Source organism: Heptranchias perlo, chromosome 16 (genome assembly GCF_035084215.1).
Source record: "Heptranchias perlo isolate sHepPer1 chromosome 16, sHepPer1.hap1, whole genome shotgun sequence".
Lineage (NCBI taxonomy): Eukaryota > Metazoa > Chordata > Chondrichthyes > Hexanchiformes > Hexanchidae > Heptranchias > Heptranchias perlo.
This window is the reverse complement of record NC_090340.1, coordinates 40230140-40257544: the sequence shown is the minus strand read 5'-3', so window position 1 is coordinate 40257544 and position 27405 is coordinate 40230140. Positions and strand designations below refer to the sequence as shown.

Here is a 27405-nt window from a genome sequence, read left to right as displayed (position 1 = left end):
AGTAAAGCAGAGGTTCTAGATATTCTTAGAGGGGCTGAAAAATCATAAGTTCCCTGGCACATATGAACAATACCTTGGTATACATAACGGATATGAGAGTGAGAAGATTTAAGAAGCACTGGGGAGGCTCCAACAGACTTGAAATAAGCAAAGTAGTTTCAGTATTCAGAAAGGGTGACAGAGTAATAGGTAGCAATTATAGACCATTAAGCTAACCTTAATAATTAGAAAACTACTGGAATTGACAATCAGGAACAAAGTAGAAGAAAATCTGTATGAAAATAAATCAATAGAGGATAGTCAACATGGCTTCAGTAAGTGTCATACTTTTTTGAGTTTATGGCATCCTAAATTGACTACATGTTGTATGACATGGTCAACCTGGATATCCAAAGGCCTTTGCTAAAGTACTGCATGAGAAACTCTTTAACAAACTAAGGTTAGTTATTAAATGTAAGGCATAGATGTGAATTACTAATTGTCTAAAGGGAGGGTAGCCAACAGTATTCTAAGTTGCAATGAAGGAAAGGGCTTTTGAGTGACGTGCTATCCTTGGACACCTTTTTATTCTGTGTGCCTCTCCCCTGGCATTGGCACCATGGGAGAGGCAAATGCTGTTCTGTCTCAGGATGACTGCATATCTGGTCCTCTTCCAATCTCTGCACCAGTGCCAATGTTGGTGCCAGACAGCCAGCTGCGCCTGACTACCCTGGCTGCCGCTGAGATGCTGCAACCTGCAGCCAGGCCCTCTAAGCCTTCCACCTGCGATGCTGTTGCAATTGGAGAAACCTTGTCGGAGCATCAGAATAGGCAAAAGAGCACAGAAGACATGCCCTATGGGTTTGCAAATGGTTCCCAACTTGCAGTGCACTGCTGCATTAGGCAGGTAACAGATGAAACTCTTGTAGTTCCCAAGCATCACTGTAAACAAACTTGAAATGAACTGTGATTAACCAGTTTGTTGCTGTGCTTTATTTTCTTTGCTTTGATGTTTGTGTTCAAGATTAGGACATTAATCAGCTGGGTATAAGAAGTAATTGTGAAGGTAGGAGGGACTGTGGGTGCATTGAGGAGAAGGATGATTCAATGGAACTATTCAATGATTAGTCGCTAATGTAGAGCTGCAGCAGCTGGCAGCATAACTGGCCTTTGTTCTTCCTTTTCGATCTCAGCTGACTGGTCTTCCTCTTAATTTTGCTCCTCCACATCTTCTTCGTGAGATGGCTCCAAGGTCTGCCTCTTTTGCAGGGAAATGTTGTGGAGAATACAACAGACCAGGATGATTCTGGAGACCCTCCCGGTGCTGTACTGAAGGACCCCTGTCCAGACAGCGGAACCTCTATTTTAGAACACCAATGGTTTGCTCTGTGAGAGCGCTGGTTGCAGCATGGCTTTGATTGTAGCATTGCTCAGTGTCTGTGCTCTGGTTCCTCACAGGAGTCATCCACCAGGTAGTCATGGGATAGCCCTTGTCCCCAAGCAGGCAGTAGGAGGATTGAGGACCACCGCAGGACAAATGCATCATGACAACTTCCAGGAAAGTGGGCACAGATCTGAATGATTCATTGCCTGTGATCACACGCTAGCTGTACATTCAGAGAGTGGAAGCCCTTCCTGTTCACAAATTTTCCAGAGTCTTTAGATGGAGCACGCAGGTCAATATGTGTGCAGTCAATTATTCCCTCAACTTGTGAAATGCCAGTAATTTGGGCAAGTCCCAGAGCCCCCTCCTGTTGCTTGGCAGCATCCATAGGGAAGGTGATGAAATTGTTGTTTGCCGAAGAGTTTCATCTGTTACCTGCCTAATGCAGCAGTGCACTGCAAGTTGACTGACATTGGTGATGTCACCAGTTGCAGCCTGGAGTGACCCTGAGGCATAAAAATTGATGGCCACAATTACCTTTACAGCCACAGGCAGTGCTATGCATGCCCTGCTGCTGCACTGCAGCTGTTGTTGTAACAAGTGACATAGCTCAGTCACAGCCTCTATGGTGAAATAGAGGTGCCACAGACACTGCTCTTCACTCAGGCTGAGGTAGGAGATCTGCTGTGGATGACCCTCGTGCTGTAAGGGCTCTTGTGCCTTGCCCTTATTCGCCTCTTGTGCCAACAGCTGCAGTTCTCCACTGGATTGCTTGCTACTGCTCCTCCATCTCCAGCCAAAGGCTTTTTGCCACAATAAACAGCTGAAACCCCTACATAGTAGAAGTGCTGAAGCTCCAGAAAGTGACTTTCCGGAACATTTCCAAATATCTCACGACTAACCAGAGACTTACCTGAGTGCAGCTGAGGATCCCTTTAAATATTGCTGATGCAGCCTTACTGCCAACTATTGGTGCCAAGTATCACTGGGCAGGCCCAGGAACCGGCATTCCCACAATTCAATTTCACAAATTGAAGTGAAGTGAAGGTCCCTTACTTACATATTTTGATGACTTCATCACTCCATACAGGCAGCCACCTGGGGCAACGAAAAGTCGTCCAAACCAATTTGGGGGCTGCCAAACCTCTGAGGGAGATAGGGCGTTAGATACCGCCATCAGAAATTCATCCCCAAACACTTATTTAGTGGTCAGAAAGGGGCGCGAAGCCGGCCAATTTCTCCCCCTTTGTTCTCAAAATTAACTTGTTTTTTTTAAAAGAAATTCAAAGGATGAGGAAGGACACTCTGCCTTCTCTCTCTCTGCCTCATAGATGTCAGCAGTTAGAATCTTTACATTTTCTACAAACATGTGATGAGAAATGATGACAACAGGTAGTAAGGTTTATAAGAGAAAATCCACATTGATTTTTAATAAGATACTAATTGATCTCCATGGTATTGTATACAAAGAGTCAGCATCATGTAGTTTTCAGGTGAAACAGGGTGGGGGGTAATTAGACAGAGTCCCCATTCAGTCCACATTTTAGTTATATATCCTTTCCTCATTTTTATATAATGCTTCAATTTTATATAATTATTTATAGTTAAATAGCAAAACTGACAACAATTTAGGAAGCAGAGAATTAGGGTTGGTTGGAGTATAAGAGTTTCTTGCAGTCCAGGCTAAGGAACTGGCAGATACAAAGCCTGTAGGCAGTTTCCATTATAAAAGTGGATATAAGAATTTATAAGCATTGGTTTAAGAAGTCGCAAGGGTACAGAAGTGCTATCCTCATGAGTGATAGTATTATTTTCTATTTCCAGAGAAAATAATTACTTTTTCAAATGAAATGCATCTCATTTAAAAAGTGTGGGTTAATGTAATTGGATTAATTATTTAGGGTGATTTTAAAATAATCATCCTAACGCATACTGTTACTTACAGCACAGTGTAATGAATTCATACACTTACTACGGAAAAGTAATAAAATGCTATCTAAATGTTAAATGAAGATATATTTTAAAAATTACGTTTTATTGGAAAATATTCTAAAAACTTTACCATGTTGCAAATTTTAATGGGAACTTCTGCAGGTATATGTTATAAAATTGTTCTGTGAAGTTACAGTAATTTCAATTTAAAATTGGAGCATTTTAAAGCTGCTATATACATTTTACATGTCTATTTAAAAAATGTTAAAATCCTCATCTGTGTGTTCATATCCCTCCATGGCCTTGCCTTTCCCTATCTCTGTCACCTCCTCCAGTCCTACAGACCTCAGAGAACTCTGTGTTCCTCCAGTTCTGGCCTTTTGTGCATCCCTGATTTCCATCGTCCCACCATTGGTGGCCGTGCCTTTAGCTGCCTAGGCCCCAAGCTTAGGAATTCCCCCCTAAACCAGTCCACCTCTCTGTCTTCCTTTAAGACACTCCTTAAAACCTACCTCTTTCTGTCCTAATATGTGTTTGTATGGCATGGTATCAAACTTTGTCTGATAATGCTCCTGTGAAGCACCTTGGGACGTTTTACTATGTGAAAGGCACTTTATATAAATGCAAGTTGTTGTTGTTGTATCTACATATTAAAAATCTTACACCTGTGCACATTTCCTATCAACTTTTTCCATTATAAATTTCTATGTCCACATTTACAACTGCTTTTATAAAACTGCTATGCTGTTTACACCCTCTCCTCAGCAATAACATTATTTTCCACGATGTGGAGATGCCGGTGATGGACTGGGGTTAACAATTGTAAACAATTTTACAACACCAAGTTATAGTCCAACGATTTTAAAAGACAATTGTCTTTTCCACACCGCCTGAGGAAGGGGAAAGCCCCCGAAAGCTTGTGGGATTAAAAATAAAATCGTTGTGGACTATAACTTGGTGTTGTAAAATTGTTTACAATTATTTTCCACATCAGCAGATTGACTAAGACTTTAAATTACATATTTGCTTTCTGATGAATTGCATTAAAAGATAATAAAAGTATACATTAAGCTCCCAATCTGTACTGGTCAACCTTTCTGATATAATGTGGAACAGTTGTGGACCTCAGATTCTCTCGCGGTTGTTCTTAACCTAATGTACCCCATCAAAATCTAATCGTGTAAAAAACGCACGATTTTCTTCGTGATCTTGATTTCTTTTCCACTCACGAGTTGTAGTATTGTGTAAATAAAAAATGTGGGGAATGCTAGCGCTAACCATATTCTTGCAGGTGCTTCCCGAAAATGTGTCAAAGCACCAGAGGTGGAAAAATTAATTAACCTACTGCCCAGCTATCCGAAACCTGACTGAAACTTATTCAGAGATGGTTTGTAAAACACGAATAATGTTGATAATTTTCATTTGATTTAAATGGATTGCTCTTATCTGTGAATTTTAATCTGTGAAAATACGGTACCAATTATCGTGATTACTATATATTTTATTTAATTATAATTATTTCAAAAAAGGAAGTACTTGACCGTCCAATTGCTATGTTTCAGGTTGGAAACCTTTCGACCTTCAACCGAACCACGTGACCCGGAGCGCAGTGACTCGCCTTGAGTGACGTCATCAATGATTGCCACGAGTAAATCCTCAGCACTCGTTCGCTACTCTCAGACACATCCACGGCTTACATACAAAAAAAATCCTCCATCTGCGGCGAATTCAGTAATTTACGGCCAAAATAAAATGAAAGTTTATTTTTTAGCTTTGTTAAATTGCATTTTTCCCCACTAAAGTTATTTAAAAAAAAACATGGTATATATTTGTGGTGCGAGTCCTTTTTTTCCTCGGAAAAGGTCAGCATCATCCTCCGCGGCCGGTACAAGGTGATAAGGCTGGAGGGGCCGCCATTTTGAATGTGAGCAGAAGGAGCCGGGTTTGTGGAGCAGTCGTCAATCTGATCGCTTCGGCTGGTAGGTGGCCGGACTTTCACTCGAGTATCTGCCGACGTTTGGAGTCTCCCTGAGACAGTTCCAACATTGTGATTCGGGCCATTATAATGTACGTTTCTCTTTTCCTGATATAATTTGCCGCTTCCCCCTGCCCGGTTGTTTTCTCACTGGGAGGCTGAGGCCCTGCCGTTGCTGCCTGTGGTTCGAGTCGCTTGGCTTGACCTCTTGCTCCCTCCCCTTTCCACTTTCCAATTGCAGTGATCCCTTTCAGTCGCGCTATGAAAGCCACAGCTCCCCAGTTTATGTCAGACAACTGCTGTGCGGGTACAATATTCGTTCTTAATTGATAACTGGAGAGTAGTTTTACGTGGAAAGTCTTGTATGGATCATTACATTTTCGGAGAGTGGTTGTTTATATAGGGAAAGGTAGTGGAGTTGTTTAGAGACTTGTTGAGATGTAGCTATGAAGTAATTTCTGATAGTATTGAGTGATCTAGTCGATAGTTTTGCTAGCCTTTTCGAACTTTTAATTTCTCTGCTGTTATTCCTGCAGCTTTACCGAGGGGAGGGTAGCTTCATTAATATTGTCAATCAGATTGTGATATTTTGGGGTTGAATGAAGTTACTCTAGGGTAATTGCGTTATTATAGACCGGAAAAAATCTAGATTGATTGAAATGAATATGATGCTGACGATCACATCAAATATTGGTGTATATAGTATTTTTTTATAACGCGTTTTCTGTTTCATTAGCGGTAATTTTCATGGTGCTGACTGCCAAAGCTTCTAACTGGCAGTCGTGCTATTCCAAAAGGAAGCACTCTTGATGACACTACACTTCAGACCAGGAAATAGTTTAAGACTGTGAGTCTTGTGAATGCTGTAGAACTCAATATATGACATTTTGGCAAGCATTTGTTACAATACCACTTTTTGCTGTAAAACCATGCTCACCACAGTAAAGTGTTAAATATGACTGAGAAAGCATCCTGTTATGTCATCAGCTCAACTTTAAACTCTTCCTTATTTTGATAGTTTCTTCCTTTTTGTTTTTTTTCAGCCTATATACATACTGGTCCAGAATTTGAGCATATAATTATTGGAAATGAGATTCTGAAAGCATTTATGAATCTCTACCTATATCCATTATGTTTGGGCTGCTTCTGTTGCACCTCTAGTTCTCAATTCAGCCCATTGAGTTGTGATCGGGTCATCCTTGTGGCGTTCATTGGATTTTTTTTTCCTCAAAGCAAATTAGCAAGGGTAGTTTTTTAAAAAGTATAAACTGCGGTGTGATTATTCTGAGTTGCAGTCATAATTTTTAAGTCAAACAGTGTTATTTCAGAGGTGAAATATAATACTTAGAGGATCATGTGGTTTGATATATTAGTGTTTTGAGTGCCACTACTGATATGTTTACCTATTTTTGAAGATTGGGGAGTGCAGTGAGGTGTTGGTAGAAGAAAGTGATAGCGGATTGTCTTTACTAGAAAGAAGGTTAGTCACAGAATTTTTTTTTCTGAAGTGTGAAATAGTAGAGAAATTGTCAGGTGTATGTATCTCTGAACTTTTTTCTAATTAAGTACTAGAGCTGTTCACCTCCCTTGTCTGAAACATCCAGATTCTTAATAAAATGCATATGTTTTGAGAGCTTTTGCACATGCTGACAAACATTGTGGGGAATGAGCCCTTTACTTAATTCTTAACAGAGGAAGATCCAAAATCTGTGCTAACCTTACAGCTTCTAAATTAAGCTTGCTTATTATGGTAAGATTTCATGTTTGTACCTCAAAGAAGCAGTGATTTTTTAAAAATCTATTCCCTCATCCTGCACTATCTTACTGCATTGGGTTCAGCCAGACTTTAATTGACTGCAATTGAAAACAAAACCTTTGTTTTTCAGTTTTCCTTCCCTCTGTCCCATAGAGCATGACTTGTAGTGGTTGTGCACATTTCTGTATTATACTTATAGCCATTCTTTACACATGAGCCTAGACAGTGAGCATTGGCAGTGAACAGCAACTTGCATTTATATAGGGCTTTTAATGTAGTAAAACATCCTATGGTGCTTCACAGGAGATTTAGCTGGCAAAATTTGACACCAAGCCACGAGATATTTGGACAGGTGAGAAGTGGGTTTTAAGGAATGTCTTAAAGGTGGAGGGAGAAGTGGAGAGGTTTAGGGAGGGAATTCCAGAGCTTGGGGCCTAGACAGCTGAAGGCACAGCCACAAATGGTGGGGAGAAGGAAATCTGGAATGCACAAGAGGCTAGAATTGGAGGAATGCAGAGGGATGTAGGGCTGGAGAAGGTTAGTGTTAGGGAGGAGCAAGGTCATGAAGGTATTTGAACACATGGATGCAAATTTTAAATTTGAGGCATTGGTGAACTGAGAACTTGACAATAGTGATTGAATACTGAGTCCAATCCTGAGGGTGCCAGATATCTGTGCTCTTTACCATACTTTTTTGTGATCTTTCATTTGCTCCCTTCCAGACTAAACATAAATGGAGTCTAGATTTGCCAGATATTTTAAGCCAACATTTAAAAGTTTTGGTTTTTAACTTAATCAGGTGACTTTCAGGCTTTGTTCATTCCTACTTAAGGTGAGCCAATAAAGTGGGATCCTGTGTGATATTTTTCAATTAAGTTCTCTGTGTACCAGCATATAAAAGGCGATAATAAGCATGCATGAATGGTGTGATGATGCACACAAGTTGGTCAAGCTGAATCGGCTGCTGAAAAATTCGACAGGATACGTAGCAAAGGGGTGCAGTGAACTTTTTAGTGGAGGATATACAGCAGTGGAGAGGTATTTTGGTCAATAACATTTCACCAATGTTGTTGGAAGTTTATTGAAAGATAGTATAGGTCTAATTTTTAACAATTAAAATTGTGTTTTTACTTGGCACATAGGAATTGCTTGATGAAAAAAGACCAAGGTCCATCTTGTTCATCTACCATCCTGGTAGTTGTGTATTACAATGATAATGGAATTGTTGACTAATCAAAGCTGTCGATCTCTACCAATTAGTCCACAACAAAGCTAGAAATGACACGAGGAAAACCCCAGTACTGGAGGGTTTTGGGAACCTGGGGATGTACATTCACAAGTCTTCAAAGGTGGCAGGACAAGTTTATTTAGGTAAAGGGGTACAGGGAATGGAGTTTTTACAATGTGTGCAGGACTCCTTTCTTACTCAGTATGTAAAAAGCCCAACAAGAGAGGAAGCACTGCTGGATCTAGTAATGGGAAATTAACCAGAACGGATAAGTGAAGTATGTGTGGGGTAACACCTTGGCAATAGCGATCACAACATAATAAGGTTTAAGATAAAGATTGAGAAGGACATAAGTAAGACAAAGGCCAAAGTAATAAATTGGAAAAAAGCTGATTTTCAGGCTATGAGAATGGAACTGGAGAAAATAAACTGGAAAAATTTACTGACAAACAAAGAAATAGAACAGTAGTGGGAAACATTTAATACTGTGATTAATGGAGTCCAGGAGAAAAATATCCCACTAAAAAGCAAGAACAAACTAGCCAGTAGTGATACACCCATGGATGAATAAAGAAAGAAGGGCAAAATTGAAACTGAAGGAAAAGGCATACACCAAGTACATAGTCAACAAAGTAGAGGATGACAAAAGGAAATATAAAAAGATTAGGGTAGAAGTTACTAAAGAAAAACAATTTGGAAGGCAGAGAAACTACAAAAATTATCAAGAAATATAAGTAAAGTGTTCAATAACAAGAATAATCAGGATAGGGATAGGGCCACTAAGGGATATACAAGATAAACTCACAGGTAATGACAGTGAAATGGCAGAAATATTAAGTAATTACTTTGCCTCAGTATTTACAGAGAGACTAACATGGTGGGCATGACATTTAGAAGAAGAGATCAAAAAAGGTATGAAGACATTTAAGATAGAAAGGGGGGAGATAATAAACTAATCAAACTTGGAGGATAAGACCCCTGGTCTGAGTGGATTGGGTCCGTGCATATTAAAATAAGTTAGGGAAGAGATAGCAGAGGCACTTTTTTTTTATTTTTATAGATATATATATCTACATTAGAAAAGGGAATACTGTCAAAGGACTGGAGGACAGCCACTGTTATTCCTATATTTAAAAAGGGAGATTGTTCTCTGGACTGGTTCTATCGACCAATTAGCTTAACGTCGGTGGTAGGAAAGATAATGGAATCCTTACTCAAAGATGTAATAGAAAAATATCTAGAAAACAAAAATATAATAAAGAAAAGTCAGCTCGGATTTCAAAAGGGAAGGTAATGCTTGACCAACCTTATTGAATTCTTTGAAGAAGTAACAGAAAGGTTAGACAAGGATAATGCAGTAGATGTAATATATTTGGATGTTTGAAGGGCCTTTGATAAGGTACCACATAGTAGACTCATGACTACGGTCAGAGCATGTAGAGTCGGGACAAGTAGCAGAATGGATAGCAATGTCGCGATAAGAGAAGTTTTTTTTTATTCGTTCATGGGATGTGGGTGTTGCTGGCAAGGCTGGCATTTATTGCCCATCCCTAATTGCCCTTGAGAAGGTGATGGTGAGCTGCTGCCTTGAACCGCTGCAGTCTCTGTTCTCCCACAGTGCTGTTAGGTAGGGAGTTCCAGGATTTTGACCCAGCGCCGATGAAGGAACGGCGATATATTTCCAAGTCGGGATGGTGTGTGACTTGGAGGGGAATGTGAAGGTGTTGGTGTTCCCATGTACCTGCTGCCCTTGTCCTTCTAGGTGGTTGAGGCTGTGGGTTTGGAAGTTGCTGTCGAAGAAGCCTTGGCGAGTTGCTGAAGTGCATCCTGTAGATGGTACACACTGCAGCCACGGTGTGCCAGTGGTGAAGGGAGTGAATGTTTAGGGTGGTGGATGGGGTACCAATCAAGTGGGCTGCTTTGTCCTGGATGGCGTCGAGCTTGAGTGTTGTTGGAGCTGCACTCATCCAGGCAAGTGGAGGGTATTCCATCACACTCCTGACTTGTGCCTTGTAGATGGTGGAAAGGCTTTGGGGCGTCAGGAGGTGAGTCACTCACCGCAAAATACCCAGCCTCTGACCTGCTGTTGTAGCCACAGTATTTATGTGGCTGGTCCAGTTTAGTTTCTGGTCAATGGTGACCAGAAACTTAACTGATGGTGGAGGATTTGGCGATGGTAATGTTGTTGAATGTCAAGGGGAGGTGGTTGGACACTCTCTAGTTGGAGATGGTCATTGCCTGGAACTTGCCTGGCGCGAATGTTACTTGCCACTTATCAGCCCCATCCTGGATGTTGTCCCTGTCTTGCTGCATGTGGGCACAGACTGCTTCATTATTTGAGGGATGTGAATGGAACTGAACACTGTGCAATCATCAGCGAACATCCCCATTTCTGACCTTACGATGGAGGGAAGGTCATTGATGAAGCAGCTGAAGATGGTTGGGCCTTGGACACTGCCCTGAGGAACTCCTGCAGCAATGTACTAGGGCTGAGATGATTGGCCTCTATCAACCACTCCCATCTTTGTGCTAGGTATGACTCCAGCCATTGGAGAACTTTCCCCCTGATTCCCATTGACTTCAGTTTTACTTGATGCCACACTTGGTCAGATGCTGCCTTGATGTCAAGGGCAGTCACTCTCACTTCACCTCTGGAATTCAGTTCCTTTGTCCATGTTTGGACCAAGGCTGTAATGAGGTCTGGAGCAGAGTTGTTCTGGCGGCACCCAAACTGAGCATCGGTGAGTAAGTACCGCTTGATAGCACTGTTGACGACACCTTCCATCACTCTGCTGATGATTGAGAGTAGACTGGTAATTGGCTAGATGTCCTGATTTTTGTGGACAGGACATATCTGGGCAATTTTCTACATTGTCGGGTAGATGCCAGTGTTGTAGCTGTACTGGAGCAGCTTGGCTAGATGCGTGGCTAGTCGTGGTACACGTCTTCAGCACTACAGCCGGGATGTTGTTGGGGCCCATAGCCCTAGGATTAAAGGTAGTTACTCAGACTGGCAAAAGGTGGGAAGTGATGTTCCACAAGGATCGGTGCTGGGACCACTGTTGTTCACCATTTACATAAACGATTTGAACTCTGGAATCAAAAATACAATTTCAGAAATCGTGGACAACACCAAATTGGGGGCTATAGTTAATACCGAGGAGGATTGCGACAAAATACAGGAAGACTTCAATAAACTTGCAGAATGGGTATGTAATTGGCAAACGAATTTCAATATAGATAAGTGTACGGTATTACATTTTGGTAGGAAGAATAAGGGGGCTACATACTGCTTGGAAAGTAAGAGTCTAAATGGGGTAGAGGAGCAGAGGGATCTGGGTGGTACAGATACACAAATCACTAAAAGTAGCGATGCAGGTTAATAAGACTATTTTAAAAATAAAAGCAAACCAAGCACTGGTGTTCATTTCTAGAGGGGTAGAATTGAAAAGCAGAGAAGTTATGTTAAACGTGTATAGTACCTTGGTTAGACCACACTTGGAGAACTGTGCACAGTTCTGGTCTCCACATTATAAAAAGGATATAGAGACACTGGAGAAAGTGCAAAAAGGATTTACTAGGATGACATCAGCGCTGAGAGGTTATACCTGTCAGGAAAGATTGAACAGACTGGTGCTCTTTTCTCTAGAAAAGAGAATCAAAGAATGGCCTCCTTCTATTCTGTAACCATTCGGCCACCCATCGAGCCTTTGCCGCAAGACTGAGGGGTGACCGGAAAGAGGTCTTTAAGATTATGAAAGGGTTTGATAGGGTAGACGTAGAGAAGATGTTTCCACTTGCGGGGGAGACCAGAACTAGGGGCCATAAATATAAGATAGTCACTAATAAATCCAATAGGGAATTTAGGAGAAACTTCTTTACCCAGAAAGCGGTTAAAATGTGGAACTCCCTACCACAAGGAATCTTTGAGTCAACTAGCATAGATACATTTAAGGGGAAGCTGGATAAACAACAAGGGAGAAAGGAATAGAAGGATATGCTGATAGGGAGGGAAGAGGCTCCTTTGGAACATAAACGCCGCATGGACCTGTTGGGTCAAATGCCCTGTTTCTGTGCTGTACATTCTATGTAATTCTATGAAATGTGAAGAGGTTCATTTTGGTAGGAAGAATGAGAGGAGGCAATATAAACTAAATGGTTCAATTTTATAACAGGTGCAGGAACAGCGACTGGGGGGTGCATGTAAACAAGTCTTTGAAGGTGGCGGGTCAACTTTAGAAGACTGTTAAAAAGGTATACAGGATCCTTGGCTTTATAAATAGAGTACGAAAGCAAGGAATTTATTTTAAACCTTCATAAAACACTGGTTAGGCCCCAGTTCTGGAGTATTGTGTCCAATTCTGGACACCACACTTCAGGAATGATGTCAAGACCTAGGCGAGGGTGCGGATGAGATTTACTAGAATGGTACCAAGGATGAAAGACTTCAGTTATGTGGTGAGACTAGAGAATCTGGGGTTGTTCTCTATCAAACCTTCTGTGCTGTAATGAGAAAGTCACGAAGGGTTTTGATGGAGTAAATAAGGAGAAACTGTTTCCAGTGGCAGAAGGGTCGATAATCAGAGGACACAGATTTAAGTTAATTGGCAAAAGAACCAGAGGTGATAGGGAGGGGGGGGGACAAAAATGTTACGCAGCGAGTTATGATCTGGAATGCACTGCCTGAAAGGGTGGTGGAAGCAGATTAAGTAATAACTGTCAAAAGTGAATTGGATAAATACTTGAAGGGAAAAAAATTTGCTGGGCTATGGGGGAAGAGCAGGTGAGTGGGACTAATTGGATAGCTCTTTCAAAGAACTGGCACAGGCACGATGGGCTGAATTACCACCTCCTATGCTGTATCATTTTATGATTCTAGATTATGTTCCTGCCCTCAAATTTTCTTATTTCTCGCCATTTCCAAAAGCGTCTTCGAACTATCTTCTTGATTGTGTCTATGGTCTGGTCACCTCCCCCTAGTTTCTTCTCTACCTGCTCTGTGTCCATCTCCACTTCCTCCGGAGGGTCGCTGCCCTCAGCTGGACATGTATGCTCAAGCTGTCAGGAAATGCGTCAATGCCAGATTCATCAGCCGCACTCAGAAGACAGTCCAGAATGTCACCCGAGCACAACGCAACGCCATCAACGCTCTCAAGACCAACCGCAACATCGTCATCAAACCAGTGGACAAAGGAGGAGCCATAGTCGTACAGAACAGAACGGACTATTGCAAAGAAGCATACCGACAACTGGACAACCAGGAACACTACAGGCGGTTACCCGCAGATCCGACCAAAGAACACACCCACCAGCTCAACAAACTGATCAAGACCTTCAATCCAGACCTTCAAAGCATCCTACGCGCTCTCATCCCACGTACTCCCCGCGTGGGAGACTTCTACTGCCTCCCAAAGATACACAAAGCCAACACACCCGGACGTCCTATCGTATCCGGCAACGGAACCCTGTGTGAGAACCTCTCTGGATACATCGAGGGCATCCCGAAACCCATCGTACAGGGAACCCCCAGCTTCTGTCGCGACACTACAGACTTCCTACAAAAACTCAGTACCCACGGACCAGTTGAACCAGGAACACTTCTCACCACGATGGACGTCTCGGCACTCTACACCAGTATCCCCCACGATGACTGCATCGCTGCGACAGCATCAATACTCAACACCAACAACAGCCAATCTCCGGACGCCATCCTACAACTCATCCGCTTCATCCTGGATCACAATGTCTTCACCTTCGATAACCAGTTCTTTACCCAAACACACGGAACAGCCATGGGGACCAAATTCGCACCCCAATACGCCAACATTTTCATGCACAAGTTCGAGCAGGACTTCTTCACTGCACAAGACCTCCAACCAACACTATACACCAGATACATCGACGACATTTTCTTTCTATGGACCCACGGCAAGGAATCACTAAAGAGACTACACGATAACATCAACAAGTTCCATCCCACCATCAAGCTCACCATGGACTACTCAGAATCAGTTTCTTTCTTGGACACACGAATCTCCATCAAAGACAGGCACCTCAGCACCTCACTCTACCGCAAGCCCACGGACAACCTCACGATGCTCCACTTTTCCAGCTTCCACCCTAACCACGTCAAAGAGGCCATCCCCTATGGACAGGCCCTGCGAATACACAGGGTCTGCTCAGACGAGGAGGAACGCGATGGACACCGACAGACGCTGAAAGACGCTCTAGTAAGAACGGGATATGACGCTCGACTCATCGATCGACAGTTCCGACGGGCCACAGCAAAAAATCGCATAGACCTCCTCAGGAGACTAACACGGGACGCAACCAACAGAGTACCCTTTGTCGTCCAGTACTTCCCCGGAGCGGAGAAACTACGCCATGTTCTCCGCAGCCTTCAACATGTCATCAATGAGGACAAACACCTCGCTATGGCCATCCCCACACCTCCACTACCCGCCTTTAAACAGCCACCCAACCTCAAACAGACCATCGTTCGCAGCAAATTACCTAGCTTTCAAGAGAACAGCGTCCACGACACCACACAACCCTGCCACGGTAACCTCTGCAAGACATGCCAGATCATCGACACAGATACCACCATCACACGAGAGGACACCACCCACCAGGTGCATGGTTCATACTCCTGTGACTCGGCCAACGTTGTCTACCTCATACGTTGCAGGAAAGGATGCCCCAGAGCATGGTACATTGGCGAGACCATGCAGACGCTGCGACAACGGATGAACGGACACCGCGCAACAATCGCCAAACAGGAGGGTTCCCTCCCAGTCGGGGAACACTTCAGCAGTCATGGACATTCATCCACCGACCTTCGGGTAAGCATACTCCAAGGCGGCCTTCGAGACACACAACGACGCAAAATCGTCGAGCAGAAATTGATAGCCAAGTTCCGCACCCATGAGGACGGCCTCAACCGGGATCTTGGGTTCATGTCACGCTACACGTTACCCCACCAGCGAACAAATGTTATCTGTTTTTAATATAACGGGTCAGTTGCTGTCTTTTCTATGTTTCTACCTCTTTTTTTTTGTTAGTTGTTTTTTTTGGTGATTTGTATATTCTGAGATCTGGCAGGTAACACCTGTCTGTCTGCACACTGATTGCCTTGGCAACGGGCAGTTGAAAAAACTGTCTGTAATCACCAAGCATTGTTCTGTGAATTATAAATGCGATTTCATTTCGAGGATTTCATTTTCACATCGTTCACCTGACGAAGGAGGAAGCCTCCGAAAGCTTGTGAATTTAAAATAAAATTGCTGGACTATAACTTGGTGTTGTAAAATTGTTTACAATTCTCTATGGAAAGCAATCGGAGATGTTCTTCCTACTCAGAAGTCCTGTGTATAAATGAAAGTTGCTATTGTAATTGAACGGTGTCCAGGGTTTTTCTGTAGAAGCAGTATGACACGTATATTGTATTCTTTTGTGAATAATAAAATTTAGATGCAAGTAGATTGTCATGTGAACACTTGCATGTTTATATGAACATTTCTACTTTGGCACACAGTACAGGTCAGAATTTTAGATAACAATGTGTTGAAGCTGGAAAATGTGAAACAAAAGGTGGATCTGTATAACTGGCTGGTTTAGTTTGCAAGAGATACATTTTCTCCAGTAAGATAGAGGGCAAATGCTTGAGGAATTTCTCGATCTTCCACCTGTGTACCAGATGCTGATTTGAAGAAATGTTACTTGATCATCTTGTTCTAGGTTTTATTTGGGCAGACAAACACCAAAGGTTTTTGTTACAGTGGAAGCAGGCTTTTGGCCTTTACTAAATCAGCTCCACCATCTTTATTTTGTGGCTTTAACACAATATTAAAAATATTATTCTAGAAGTGACATGAAAGTGGTGGAAGTACCTTGATATTGTGCACAAATTTGTACTTGGAAATAATCTTATCTAAGGTTTAATGTTCTGTGTTTTTGTTGCGTAGTCCATCTTTAAGTTGTGTTAATTGGTGTTGACATTTGTTTATTTTAGCTATATTGTTGAGAATTGCATGATGTTCATGATGAAACACAAGAGTAAACTCTGTAGGTAATGTAATATGATTCCATTTGGCTTGTAATCCATTTAGGAAAATAATCAGTGTAAAGCTGATTTAACGGCCCAAGAATAGGGTGAATGTATTGCTTATGGTACCTTTTGGTTATTAATTTTCTACTCTGGAATTGCCTGCAGAAGTAGTTGGCAGTTCAGTATTTCTAGGACTGGCCTGTGTTCTTCACTGTCCTAATGTACAGTCTGGTGTTTGTCACATCACTTTAATATGACTTTTATGTTGGGTGGCAATCTGGTTTTAAAAAATAATTACAATTACAATTTCAGCATTGGCCAGGCACATAAATACTGAAGTCTTGATATTATGACTTTGTAAATCTGATTTAAAAAGAAATTGAGGGATATGGGGATCGGGGGGGAAGGTGGAGTTGAGGTTGAAGATCAGTTATTATCTTATTGAATGGTGGAGCAGGCTCGAGGGGCCGTATGGCCTAACCCTGCATCTATTTGTTATGTTCTTATGATTGCTATCAGTTGCTATATGGCAACCTGGAAAGCTTTACCAGTAATTGATCTGATATTTATTGGTTCCATGTGACTCACTGCTGATGAGTTTATGTACTTTTCAGTGTGGTCCAGAAATTGAAAAGTTTCGCCAATCTTTCTACAAAGTCTTGTAAAATCCATTTGATTTAACAGCTGGAATCAGATTCATCAGTTTTGCACAGAAACATCAGCTGACTAACATTTTGACAAGTTAATTTTTTTGGCTGGCACTTTTCAAAAGATTTTGAGCTGAAACCTCCAACCTCTGCAATGGACAGATGAAAAAGCATTGTAACAAGAAAGAAAGACTTGCGTTTTATATAGTGCCTTCCATGTCCTTGGGACAACCCAAAGCTCTTCACAGCCAGTGAATTACTTTTGGAAGATTACATGTGTCAGCTTGGCCCAGTGGTGCCACTCTCGCCTAAGAGTCCGGGACTTCAATGGATAGTCCAGGCTGACACTTCATTGCTGCCTTTCGGGTGCGACGATAAACCAAGGGCCCTGCCTGTTTAGGTGAGCGTAAAAGTTCTTGTGGCACTTTTTGAAGAAAAGCAAGCAAGTGAGTGTTCTTCTAGCCAACATTTACTCCTCGATCAATACCTCCAAAAAAATAAAGGAATTAACTGTTCATTTATCTCGTAGCTGTTGTGGGACCTAGCTGTGCGCAACTTGGCTGCTGCATTTGCCTACAAAAAAAATTAATTACACTTCAAAAGCAATGAATTGGCTGTTAAGCACTTTTGGATGTTCTGAATGTGAAAGATGTTCTATGAATGCTAGTTCATTCTTAACCACAGTACTTAAGGTTAACACTTGTAATCTCCTATACTGGACATGCTTTGGTTGAACTCCATAATTAGAAGGCAGACGATCCAGAGGCCTGCTGAAAAGGATAATATTTGATAGAGGTTGAACATTGAGTGAGTCTCAGCCACATCACAAATTCAGTAATTCACTTAAGTGAACAGCTTGCTATGACGCATATATTTGCTCTCCATAGGTTTTTTAAATTCGTTCATGGGATGTGGGCGTCGCTGGCAAGGCCAGCATTTATTGCACATCCCTATTTGCCCTTGAGAAGGTGGTGGTGAGCCCCCTTGAACCGCTGCAGTCCGTTTGGTGAAGGTTCTCCCACAGTGCTGTTAGGTAGGGAGTTCCAGGATTTTGACCCAGCGACAATGAAGGGTTGGCGATATATTTTCAAGTCGGGATGGTGTGTGACTTGGAGGGGAACGTGCAGGTGGTGTTCCCATGTGCCTGCTGCCCTTGTTCTTCTAGGTGGTAGAGGTAGTGGGTTTGGGAGGTGCTGTCGAAGAAGCATTGGGGAGTTGCTGCAGTGCATCCTGTGGATGGTACACACTGCAGCCACGGTGCGCCGGCGGTGAAGGGAGTGAATGTTTAGGGTGGTGGATGGGGTGTCAATCAAGCGGGCTATAGCGAGGCTACTATTTACTTTAAAACAAACTCTCCCCTGATCAAATTTGATTATCCATGCCTACATAGTGATGGCTCATTTAATTTTTTGCATTGTCACCAGCAAGAGTGCAGTGAAATAGATGAATGTAATACTGCTTCCTCCAGAGGCTTTGAGACTCATCTGAACAAATAGGTTTTGCCATCTTATGGGAGTGGTGCCAAAGGACTGGAGGATTGCAAATATTACACCCTCAGTCAAAAAAGGGGAGAGGGATAAACCTGGTAACTTCAGGACAGTCAGTCTAACATCAGTGGTGTGAAAATTCCTGGAGAGCATTGTCGAGGACAAAATTAATTCTCACTTGGAGAAGCATAGGTCAACAAAGGATTGCGAGTACAGATTTGCTACAGGCAAATCATGTCTGACTAACTTGATTGAGTTCTTCGATGAACAGAGGGAGTTGATGAAGGTAGTGCAGTAGATGTATATATGGAATTTAATAAAGTACCACATAACAGACATATATTCAGAAAATAGAAGCACACTGGATTAAAGGGAGGGTGGTAACTTGGGTATGTAATTAGATTGGAGGCAGAGAGTGATGGGGAATGAATGTTTTTCTGACCAGAGAGAAGTATGCAGTGGGGTCCCCCAGGGATCGGTATTAGGACCATTGCTTTTTTTAAAAATGTATCAATGTATCTGGACTTGGGTATAAGGAGTACATTTTCGAAGTTTGCGGATGATACAAAACTTGGCCATGTAGTAAATAGTGAGGAGGATGGTAGCAGACTTTAGGAGGACATGCAGGTGAAATGGATAGACACATGGTCGATGCAGATAAGTGTGAAGTGTTACACTTTGGGAGGAACTACATGGAGAGGCATTATAATCTAAATGGTTCTGACGAAAGGTCATTGACCTGAAATGTTAACTGTTTCTTTCTCCACAGATGCTGCCTGACTTGCTGAATATTTCCAGCATTTTCTGTTTTTATTTCAGATTTCCAGCATCTGCAGTGTTTTGCTTTTCATAATCTAAATGGTACTATTTAGAGGGGGGTGCAAGAGCAGAGGGACCTTGGGGTGCATTTTCATAAATCTTTGAAGGTAGCAGGGCAAGTTGATAAGGTGGTTAAGAAAAAGTATGGGCTACTTGGCTTTGTAAATAGGGGCATTGAATACAAAAGCAAGGAAGTTTTGCTAAACCTTTTCAAATCACTGGTTAGGCCTCAGCTGGAGTATTGGGTACAATTCTGGGCACCACACTTCAGCAAGGATGTGAAGGCCTTGGAGAGGGTACAGAGGAGGTTTACTAGGATGATACCAACCGTGAGGGACTTCTGTTAAGTGGAGAGATTGGAGAAGCCGTGATGTTCTCCTTAGAGCAGAGACAGTTAAGGGAAGACCTAACATAGGTATGCAAAATTATGAGGGGTTTTGACAGAGCATGTAGGGAGAAACTGTTTCCTCTGGCAAGTGGGTCGGTAACCAGAGGTCATAGATTTAAAATAACTGACAAAAAAACTGGAGGGGAAATGATTTTTTTTTTGAGTAGTGGTCTGGAATGCACAACCTGGAAAGGGTGGTGGAAGCAGATTCCATAGGAACTTTCAAAAGGTGATTTTAATGTATTTGAAGAGAACTAATTTGCAGGGTTATGGGGAAAAAGCTGGGGTGTGGGACTAAATTGGACAGCTCTTTCGAAGAGCCGGCACAGGCGTGATGGCAGAATGGGCGCCTCCTGTGCTGTAAGATTCTACGATTCTCTCCACAGGCAGTGACACTAGAAGAGTGGCCACCATCATATTGATGCTAAATGTTACATAATTTGATTGTTGCATTTCAAATCAAATGTGAAGTTTGAGATCTTGGTGATGCAGGTGATGTTTTGGAGAGGTGTACAGGTACTTCAATTAAAAAATCTGGGATTCTGCTTATATCTAGTTCTCCAATGTGCAGTATGTTAGCATAGCATCTTGAAGATGAAGAATTTTTGTGAGAATAAGATAATTTGGCAAGATTCCTAAAACTTTCGTACAAATTGCTGGATGAAAAAAGACCACAGTCCATCTAGTTCACCTATCATCCTGGTAATCGTAGGGGTTTAGAGGGTTAAATTGTGAAGACTGGTTACGTAAACTTGGCGCTTATTCCTTTTGAGTATAGAAGATTGGGGGATGATTTGATCAAGTTGTTTAAAATGTTAAAAGGATTCGTTAGGGTAGATAGAGAAACTATTTCCTCTGGTGGTGGTATCAAGAACAAGGGGACATAAAATTAGAGCTAGACCGTTCAGGAGCAAAATCAGGAAGCACTTTCCACACACAGGATAGTAGAAATCGGGAATTCTCTCCCTTAAGACTGGGTGCTGGATCAATTGGAGCTGTCAAGACTTGAGATTGATGAATTTTTGTTAGGTAAAGGTATCAAGGGATATGGAGCAAAGGCGGGTAAATGGAATTGAGGTACAGATCAGCCATGATTTAATTGAATGGCGGAGTAGCCTCTAGGGGCTGAATGGCCTACTCCTGTTCCTTTTTGTTTCTGTAATTGAGTTGTTGACTAATCATAGCAATCAATCTCCATCAATTAGTCGACACCAAACTCCGGCATGAGGTGAGGAAAACCCCAGTGGTAGAAAGGTCCACCTGTTCCTCCCAAGCATGCCATAGTTGCCATATGTCATGTATCAAATTACTCATACACTGTATCCTAAAATATTATTTTCTGAAAGAAATCTATCATTTGCATTTGAATGATTCAGTACTATCTGCTTAGGGAGCCTGATCCATAGATTGACCGCTCGCTCGCTGAAATAATGTTTCCGCAAATGAGTTTCATGTGCAGGCCGTGTCCTCTGGTTCTACTGTTCTGGACAAGATGAAACAGCTTGTTGTGTTCTTACTTAGTTTATTAAGTTTAGCTTATCTAGTTCCTTCAGAATCCTAAAAACAGCAATCCTATTATCTCTTAACCTTTTTTTCCAGTAGGAATATACCTAATTCACATAATTGCTCCTCCTAATCCAGTCCCTTAATCCCCCTCAATTGTTCTGGTTGCTCTCTTCTGTATCCTTTCAATAGCTGCAATATCCTTTCTGATGACCAGAACTGTACACAGCATTCACAGTGTGGTCGCACCAATGATTTATGAAGTGGTTGGATTACCTCACTATTTTGGCTCAAAGTTGACCTTTTAATACATTCCAACATCTGATTTGCTTTACTCACTACCACTAAGCATTGTTGCGATACCTTCAATTTGTTGTCAGTGAGTACCTCTGATTCTTTTTCCACGCACATTATTTTGTTTTCATTTAAGTAATAGTCTGTTCCTGGATTTGTTGTCCCCATGTCAAGCCCTTTGCATTTCTCTACATTGAATTTCATCTGCCACCTGTCTGCCCAGTTCCCAAGTATATTCAAATCCTCCTGTTGCCTATCCTGTTCAGCTTTGGAGTCTGACACCTTTTATTAACTTTGTATCATCTTCACATGTAGTCATTGTACTTGTGACTTCTTGCTCCAGATCATTTATGAAGATATTAAACAAGAGGTCCCAAACTAGTGGGACCCCATTAGTAACATTCTCCCAGGCTGGGTTCTGTTGGTCAACCAATTACATATTCATTGTAAAATATTTCCACTAATTCCTACTTTCTTTATCTTCAGTACTAGCCTTTGCAGAGGAACTATATCAAAGGCCTTGCTGAAATCCAAGTACACCACATCCACTGCCATACTACCCCTATCAAGTTCCTTTGTCATGCCCTCAAAGAAAACCAGTAAGTTAGATTGGCAGGACCACCCCTTCATGAACCCATATTGACTATCTTTAATGATTTTATTTCTATCCAGATGCTCCATGATACCAAAAACTTATTTAGTACTTTTGCAGCATCAGATGTCATGTCCTCACCTGATCCCACTTTCATTGGCCCCACTCGATCCCTCATTTTTCTTTTCTCTTTATTTATAAAACTTTATTATCCTTCACTTCTCTTGCCATATTCAATTTGATTTTTTTCTTTTAATAAGGGTTTTGATAAATGTACCCACAGTGGACATTAAATTTGCTGGTCTCTAATTTCCTGGGTCACTTTTTACTACCCTTCTTAAAAATAGGAGTTACACCTGCCTTTCTCCAGTCCCCAGGCATCTCCACTATTTGGTGATTTCTTGCAACTTCCTCCCTTATTTCCTTGAGGGTCCTTGGACTCATCTTATTCGGGCCCCTTAGATTTATTTACTTGAAGTTTGCACAGCTGTTCGGCAACCATGTTGATAGTAATGTGAATAGTTTCACCAGTTCCCTCTGCAACACCCTGTAGTTCCCTTTTCCGACTAAATGAGTTACCTGTCGCCTCCCTAGTAAAAACTGAGGCAAAAAACTTATTTAGCACTTTTACAGTCACTGTGTACCATCGGTTGTCATGCTCTCACCTGATCCCACTCCATCCCTTGTTTTTCTTTTTCTCTTGAAGTTTTGTTTAGTGATATTATCATTCATTTCTCTTGCCATATTCAATTTGAAATATTTCTTTGCCATTTTGGTGCCCTTTTTACACTCCTGGCATACCTTTTTGGTATTGAATCTCTTAATTCTGTGCCATTTTCCTTCATGGCCTTGCTTCCTTTTTTATCCTTCTGAGTTGTGGGTAGTCCAGTTCAACTAGGCAGGAGTGCCTTTAAGCCTTGGTACCTTTGCTTTGCATGGGTACACATTGGTCCATTGTATTCAGAATCACCTTCTTGAAGGAACTAGTTATGTTTGTGACCATTCATTGTGACTACCCCAGTGATGTCTAAACGCCACCAGGCATTTTAAGTCTCCAAAAGATTGGCTTTATGAAATAAATATTTACGGTCGATGATTTTGGTATGGTGACTTTGTCAAATGAGGAGAAGCGAGTAGTATACAGATTTTAAAGGGGGAAAATTGGTTTACAGCTTTCTCTACTTTGTGTTCAAAGTGGTTTCAAAAGAATAATGGTGCTGAAGACTTTACGTAATGGAAATGTCTCCATGGTGATGTGCTTCAATGTGTTACCTTGAAAATTAGACTCGAGTGCAAATCAACTGAGCTGGTTTTGAATGTGTATGACTAGAACCATTATTTGACTTTTCAGTCTAATTTGTGGTGCAGCAGTCATGGGAATTTATTTTGAGAACCTTCTCTCCTTTACACAATAGAAGTCCTTGTTGGGAGAATTTGATGTTAGATGAGGTGCACCTCATGAAATGCATCACGTGGAATGTTGTATGGTACAGTGGCAGATATTTTAAGGACATCATCCATAAAAATAATTAGTGCAAATTAAGTTTACTTGTAAGTTTACCTGTCATCAAGTTTTTGTCAGAGGGAACAGTATAAGAAATACTGATTCAATATTCTGTAGTTCTTGTAGTGATCTAGTTTTTTATTGTGCACTTGTGAAAACTAATTCAGGTATTTGCAAAAAAAGCATGTTTTCTGGTTGTGTGCTTCTTTCCCACCTTCTCTTTCCTCAAGGAGGCACAGGAACACGTGATGCATCCTAATTGAAGAAATAACTTGGATTTATACAGGACCTTTCAACATCTCCATGTTTTCATAGCGTATGGATTACATCTCAAGTGCAGTGTCTGTTATAGAGGCAAATGCAGCAGCCAATTTGCAAACAATTAGTGGAGAGAATTGCTGAAGGCCTTTGAAGGTCCCAGTTCCAGAATTCTGTCCTCACAACTGGGAAGAACGTTAGTTATACTCCAACTGTGGTGAGTTTAGGGATATGGCCTGTGCTATGGAAAGATACAGAAAATATCTCTGCAAATTGAAATAAAAGTCATCTATGCACTCCTTTTTGAGTATCATCCAGTGGCCTTAAATTTCTGCAATTTAAGATGGTTGTACTTCTTAGTGTTGACACTCCATGTCCACGAGCTTCAGTTAATCTGCCATGTTTTATTTGGTATTCATATGAAGTTGTTCTTTGACCTTGATTGAAATGCTCAATTAAGTGTTACCTTGGCTCAGTTGGCAGCAAGTTTTCCCATTGTGCTCGGCAGCATTCCTCCCTCAATCAACACCACCAAAAAAAATCAACTGGTCGTTCATCTCGTTTGTTATTTGTGGAATCTTTGTGTGTAAATTGGCTGGAGTGTTTGCTTACAGCACAAGTGACTGCACTTCAGAAGTAATTAATTGGATGTGAAACATTTGGGACTTTGAGGATGTGGTAAAGTGTTACATAAATACTTTCTTTTCCTTTCTATCCTACTTTCTCATTTTCTTTTTCTCTCCCTCCTTTCTTCCCTAGAATTTGAGTACAATGATTTTTCTCTGTAATGTGGATTTTAGACCATGTCAAAGGGAAATTTCTCTGCTTGTGGTATGGGTCCTTAGGAAAAAGTATTTCTGGCAATCTTAACCCATTTCTTGGTTAGTGGCATGATTGTCTGAGGCCTTAAGGTTGGTTGGCATATATAAATGAGAAAACTCCTATCAATGCAATTAGAGAAGTACTCTTGAGGTTGAATTTAAGACAATTTTGAGTTAGTTACATGACTGTTACTTGTCAACAGGTGTTGCTATGCTTGACTTAGGAGTGCTTAATGGTGACACAGAAAGCTCAATATGGAATTAGAATTCTGTTTTTCAGCACTGACATTATTACCTTAAGTTTTTTTTAAATAAATGTACCCACAGCAACCCTTAGACTGATTATGGCTTCCAGTAAGTATATGCCTCTATAGAACAAAAGGTTTGTGTAAATTAAGAGATTTTTATTTGGTGGTTGAAGTTTTAAGTCATCCAGCAATTTACTGCACCACAGGATAAAAATCAAAAATGGCAAATGCTTGAAATTTGAAATAAAAACAAAATCCTAGAGATAACCAGTTCCAGTCAGTGTCTGTGACCCTTTGTTATCTTTTCTCCGATGTTCACAGAGCTGTGATTTATTGCCCAATGTAGTGCAATATTTGAGATTGTGAATAACAAGGTAATAATTTGAAGAAGTGCAGGCATGATGAATATGAAGCTTCATCTGTTGTAGATATCACCTTGACTGCAATATTAAGTTACTATTTCGTTACTTTTTTTTAATAATGACTTGAATTTTTATAGCACCGCTCATAGAAGAGTTTGATCAATTTCCAAGTGTGGTCGAAAAGATGCATTTTAAGGAAACTTTGAACCAGGGTAGAGAAGTAATGGTTTTGGGAGAAACTGCTAAAGAGCGCGCATGTCATGACCAAGAACAGCCACCAATGGTGGAGCAGGTGATGGGGATGAACAGTAAACCAGAGTCTGAAGAAGAGGTAATGAACTGATGATGTGGAACAATACAATAAAGGAACTTGAAAATAGATTTTTTTTTTGCCATATGACTTTAATCTTAATTGATTTTAAACTGAGAGGTTCCTGAGAAATGTATACATTTTCAACTAAGTTTAGGTGCAAAAATGCTTAAAGCAAGTTCACTGTAAATTGGGTACATGTGAGCAGTAACTAAACAGGGATTAAACTCATAGAGCAGTTAGGACACTTCAAAATTCTGAAATTTGTGTTATTTCTTGTATTTAATTGGGCTACATTTTCATGCTGTCCCTTTTCTTCCCTTCCATGTCTTCCCCTCTTCCTGCAAACCCCCCCCCCCCCCAAAAAAAAAGCGCAGGCTTTGCACCATTTCCTAACTAAGAGGTCATTCAGGCAACCGACGGCTTTGGACTTGAATCCATCTCCCTTGGTGTATAATATACACTGCCTTGTTACAAGTTGTACTGGAGAGCAGGATAGTAAAATGGGAAAAGCAACAGAAGATTCAGATGATTTATTTGTAGCTGATGATGCATATTGGGGATGCTCTGTGATTTTGATGGTTTGGACACAGGCCTTTCACATCTAGGACCTGGGTTCAAATCCAGCCCAGACTGATGGCAGTCTGCCTGTAGGGGTCTAAAATGTGACAAGTTTGGTGCAGCCTCAATCCAGTTCTTAGTATGCATGGCCCTACAGCATTAAACTGGCACTAATTGGCAATGTCACTGCAGCCACAGGGTGATTAGTGTGGGAAATAGGGGAAAAGTTCCACACTGCTGTAGTAGTGTTTCTCTAGAGTTGAAACACATTATTGGGTCAGAGAAATGGAAGCTTTACTTGTATCTCCGTGTACTATCCCTGATTTGGGAGTGTTTGCTGACACTAGGTGCCTGAAAATGGGAAGGTTCCATTTCCCCAGCATTAACCTCCTCACCTTCATGAGCAGAAAAAGCACAAAATGTACATTTTTGTATGAATTAGTTCAAAATTTCAAGTGCATCTTATTTCGGGACAGCTGAAGATTTAGTACAATATCCAACTTAGTTCCCAAATAGACTACTTATACGACTGTACATTTTGTGACTTCACACTGCAGCTATCTCTGAGACAGGCCTGAGCTTCCTACCAACAGTTAAAACATTTAAATGTTCATAAAGCAGAGAATGGAAAATCCCTGCATTTACATTGAAATTTTGTGGGTTTGCAATCAGGTATGACACCACGCTGGATTTAAACTCAGTAGTGTCAAATGGAAATAATGTGAGACTATCCCCTTCCAGGGAATCTCTCCACTTTTCTCCAGAGTCAAGTCGGGCCTGCACTCCAGATTTACACCCCTAGTTTAGCATTGGTGTGAAGCCAGAATCGATTTGCACCAATAGTGTGTGAATGCACACTTCAGGTATGTGTACTCAGCACAAGATGTTTTGCTTGGCTCTCTTCAAATTTCAGTTTGTTTCAGCCGTGGTTCCTTTTTTCATGAATTCAGCCATCGGATTATGATAACCTCTTGTGTTTGGTTCAAACTGCATTTCATTTTTCAGTTTATATTTGGTATGCACTTCAAGTTCAACTGTGTTCACTTTAAGATTCATTGTTCATTGTCTTATTCTAAATCTTTTTCAGGACTCCAAAACTCTGGAATCCTTGGCCGTCTTAAGTCTTTCCTTTCTCAAGCAATCTTCAGCTTTTAAAACTTACCACTCTTCGGTTTATCTTGTCGTCTTTTCAACTTTTGTGGTGTCCTGCACTATGGGCCTTGGCATTTCACCTTAATTTTCTTAATAGGGGGGGAAACAATGGTCCAGTGAGTTGCTTTTATTAAGCCATTCACTAATTTCTGTGCTGG

General features: G+C 41.3%; 1 protein-coding gene across 2 annotated transcripts in view; it reads left to right on the top strand.

Moving 5' to 3' along the window:
* The first annotated feature begins 5174 nt into the window (after positions 1-5174).
* Positions 5175-27405, top strand: part of ap1g1 (adaptor related protein complex 1 subunit gamma 1) — a 108357-nt gene continuing 86126 nt past the window's right edge. Inside the window, exon 1 of one of the 2 annotated variants that reach the window (XM_067997997.1) lies at positions 5175-5274. The gene's annotated coding sequence lies outside the window, so the exon portion shown is untranslated. Of the gene's footprint in view, positions 5363-27405 lie in introns of both variants that reach the window. The other variant, XM_067997998.1, reaches the window with a different exon arrangement.